The following is a 4,570-nucleotide window of genomic DNA, read 5'->3' on the forward strand; positions in this document are numbered from 1 at the left end:
AACTAAACCAGAGAACCTCTGGAAAATCCAACAAGAGAAATATCTATATAAAACAAGGCTTGGGCTGGGGCTGGGTGCTAACTTACAAACACTGAGCAAGGAACTGAGGAACACACAGGGTTTAAATACTAACAAGGGAATGACCTACAGGTGCAAACAATAATAAGCAAGAAAAACAAAAGGTACAAAAAAGGTGCAATGGGGACATCTAGTGACCAAAACCCGAACAGTCTTGGCCAAAACCTGACATCTGTGTTTCATAATTTTCCATAAATTCGCAAGAGACTGAATATATCTCACCGTAGAAAGTATCCAAGTGAGCGAAACAGCGCCCCTCTGTCTCTGCATGTATAGCAAATCTATTTGATGCTGGCTCTCTGGTCAAAAAGAGTATGATATTGTTGTAGCCCGTAGCATTGAATGCAAAGGAAGCCAATTAACATTTGGTCTCCCTTGATACAATAATAGCCAATCAGCGTTGAGCTCAACTGTGAATGGTCCTGGTGCACCAAAAAAAAGTGTAAAGGGGAGCCAGTTTGGATTTGGCATCACAATCACACAGATAGAACAATGAGCTTTGCCAATCACATTACATCAAAAGCCAAACTTCATTGACAGAAAAAAACTTGAATTGTTACATCTCGTTGTGTTGTTGTCCTCCGGTGGCTAGCTAGCTAGCTAGCTACATTTTGCCATTTCCTAAATTAGCCATGGGTGGAGACAGGGATTTGAACATAATTCTCCATACTGGCCAATGATTATAATGACAATTCTGATCCAACTGTAAATTCAAACATTGTGCCTCTGGCCTGAGATGATAGAAGTTCAATATGTAGCTAGATGTAGTAGGTTAATGTTAACAAGCTGGTTAATCGTTGCCCATGAAAATGAGCCTAGTACAACAAAAAACTAAAAGCGTCATAAACAATTTAGGCACCATGAAAGAGAGGAGGGCATTGGTGTTTCTCTACAAGTAGCTAAACATTCTGATCTGTTGCATGAGCCTCCTTGTTTTTTAACGTTTATTTTTATGTGGCCTAGGCCTACTGGTTGTTTGAATTTGGTATCTCTCGTCCCACAACTGTCCCAAGAGTCTGTTTGGAATAGGCTAGCTTATTTCTTTCTCGAACAGAATGACAAGCTGACCAATAGAATAGGTAAACGTTTCTACTACGGGGGATAGTAGATTGACATAGGCTAGGGATTTTTCTGTTTGTTGTTAAGGAATTTGGTAAGGATGCATAGCGCACCGCATATGGGGCTGGTAAATTAAAATGCTGCCAGTAAAATGTCCAGAGTCACATTTTCCTAACATAAACCCTGGTGTGTGTGTGTGTGTGCATTTCATCAGAGCAGAGATTCTATTAGCTGATCAAAGCGTCATCTGATCCCAGGGATGTGCCCTTTGAGCAGACGCTGTGTTTGTCTACATAACTGACTATGACTAACCCACCAGCATGACCCAGTTTCCCAGCTCTGCTCAGACAAGATTGGCCTTGATGGACCCCATTGCAACAAATCATCTTCCAATTAACTGATCCATTTGATTACATTTTTGCAACTTCTCTCAAGTGGGCCCCAAAAATGAACGGATTTATGAAATGTGCCCAGATATTCACCCACATGTTGCTTAACTTGGTTTTTACACGACTGTCCCTTCAGGTCAATTACTTTGACCTTGTCACCCAACAAGGTCAGATCCCAGCAGGTTACATGAGCTGTACGATGACAATTTGAATGACTTATTGATTGGTTGGTTGGTTTAATTTCCTTTCAATGTAACACTTGGGCATTGTCATGCCTGCTCCCGCTCTTCCCCCGTGGCGCTCGAGGGTGCCAGGCTCCCCAGCATTGCGCACTCCTCCCACCATCATTACGCACACCTGCCTCTATCACCTCTGTCATTACCTTCCCTATATACAGTGGGGAGAACAAGTATTTGATACACTGCCGATTTTGCAGGTTTTCCTACTTACAAAGCATGTAGAGGTCTGTAATTTATCATAGGTACACTTCAACTGTGAGAGGCGGAATCTAAAACAAAAATCCAGAAAATCACATTGTATGATTTTTAAGTAATTAATTTGCATTTTATTGCATGACATAAGTATTTGATACATCAGAGAAACAGAACTTAATATTTGGTACAGAAACCTTTGTTTGCAATTACAGAGATCATACGTTTCCTATAGTTCTTGACCAGGTTTGCACACACTGCAGCAGGGATTTTGGCCCACTCCTCCATACAGACCTTCTCCAGATCCTTCAGGTTTCGGGGCTGTCGCTGGGCAATACAGACTTTCAGCTCCCTCCAAAGATTTTCTATTGGGTTCAGGTCTGGAGACTGGCTAGGTCACTCCAGGACCTTGAGATGCTTCTTACGGAGCCACTCCTTAGTTGCCCTGGCTGTGTGTTTCGGGTCGTTGTCATGCTGGAAGACCCAGCCACAACCCATCTTCAATGCTCTTACTGAGGGAAGGAGGTTGTTGGCCAAGATCTCGCAATACATGGCCCATCCATCCTCCCCTCAATACGGTGCAGTCGTCCTGTCCCCTTTGCAGAAAAGCATCCCCAAAGAATGATGTTTCCACCTCCATGTCCAGAGTCAATTTTCCTAACATAAACCCTGGTGTGTGTGTGTGTGTGCATTTCATCAGAGCAGAAGATTCTATTAGCTGATCAAAGCGTCATCTGATCCCAGGGATGTGCCTTTGAGCAGACGCTGTGTTTGTCTACATAACTGGCCTATGATCACCACCAGCAAGACCAGTTTTCCCAGCTCTGCTCAACAGAATTGGCCTTGATGGACCCATTGCAACAAATCATCTTCCAATTAACTGATCCATTTTGATTACTTTTTGCAACTTCTCTCAGTGGGCCCAACAATGAACGGATTTATGAACTGTGCCCAGATATTCACCCACATGTTGCTTAATTGGTTTTACACGACTGTCCCTTCAGGGTCACTTACTTTGACCTTGTCACCCAACAAGGTCAGATCCCAGCAGGTAAATGAGCTGTTACGAGACATTTGAATGCTTATTGATGTTGGTTGGTTAATTTCCTTTCAATGTAACACTTGGGCATTGTCATGCCTGCTCCGCTCTTCCCCCGTGGCGTCGAGGGTGCCAGGCTCCCAGCATTGCGCACTCCTCCCCCCATCAATTACGACACCTGCCTCTATCACCTCTGTCATTACTTCCCTATATACAGTGGGCGAGACAAGTTATTGATACACTGCCGATTTTTGCAGGTTTTCCTACTTACAAAGCATGTAGAGTCTGTAATTTTTACATAGGTACCTTCAACTGTGAGAGGCGGAATCTAAAACAAAATGCAGAAATATCAATTGTATGATTTTTAAGTAATTAATTTGCATTTTATTGCTGACATCAAGTATTGTACATCAGAGAAACAGAACTTAATATTTGGTACGGGGGGGGGGAGAACCTTTGTTTGCAATTACAGAGATCATACGTTTCCTAATAGTTCTTGACCAGGTTTGGCACACACCTGTCAGCCGGGGATTTTGGCCCACTCCTCCATACAACCTTCTCCAGCCTCCTTCAGGTTTCGGGCTGTCGCGGGCATACAGACTTTCAGCTCCCTCCATAGATTTTCTATGGGGTTCAGGTCTGGAAGACTGCGCTAGGTCACTCCAGACCTTGAGATGCTTTTACGGTAGCCACTCCTTAGTTCCCTGGCTGTGTGTTTCGGGTCGTTGTCATGCTGGAAGACCCAGCCACACCCCATCTTCAATGCTCTATCTGGGAGGAAGGACGGTTGTTTGCAAGCTCTCGCAATACTGGCCGCATCCCATCCTCCCTCATACGGTGCGTGTCCCTGTCCCCTTTGTCAGAAAAGCATCCCCAAAGAATGATGTTCCCCTCCATGCTTCACGGTTGGGAGGGTGTTTCTTGGTTGTACTCATCCTTCCCTTCTTCCTCCAACACGGCGAGTGGAGTTTAAGAACCAAAATTCTATTTTTGTCTCATCAGACCCATGACTTCTCCCATTCCTCCTCTGGATCATCCAGATGGTCATTGGCAAACTTCAACGGGCTGGAATGCGCTGGCTTGAGCAGGGGACCTTGCGTGCGCTGCAGGATTTAATCCAATGACGGCGTAGTGTGTTACTATGGTTTTCTGTGAGACTGTGGTCGCCAGCTCTCTTCAGGTCATTGACCAGGTCCTGCCGTGTAAGTTTCTGGGCTAATCCCTCACCTTCCCTCATGATCATTGATGCCCCATGAGGGGAGACTTGCCATGGACCCCAGACCGAGGTGATTGAACCGTCATCTTGAACTTCTTCATTTTCAATAATTGGCACCAACAGTTGTTTGCCTTCTCATCAAAGCTGCTTGCCTATTGTCCTGTAGCCCATCCAGCCTTGTGCAGGTCACAATTTTATCCTGAGTCCTTACTACAGCTCTGTCTTGGCCATTGTGGAGAGGTTGGAGTCCTGTTTGATTGAGTGTTTGGAACCAGGTGTCTTTTATACCAGGTAACGAGTTTAAACAGGCAGTTATACAGGTAATGAGTGAGAACAGGAGGGCCTTCTTAAAGAAGAT

This window comes from Salvelinus sp. IW2-2015, linkage group LG4q.1:29 (genome assembly GCF_002910315.2).
Source record: "Salvelinus sp. IW2-2015 linkage group LG4q.1:29, ASM291031v2, whole genome shotgun sequence".
NCBI classification, from domain to species: domain Eukaryota; kingdom Metazoa; phylum Chordata; class Actinopteri; order Salmoniformes; family Salmonidae; genus Salvelinus; species Salvelinus sp. IW2-2015.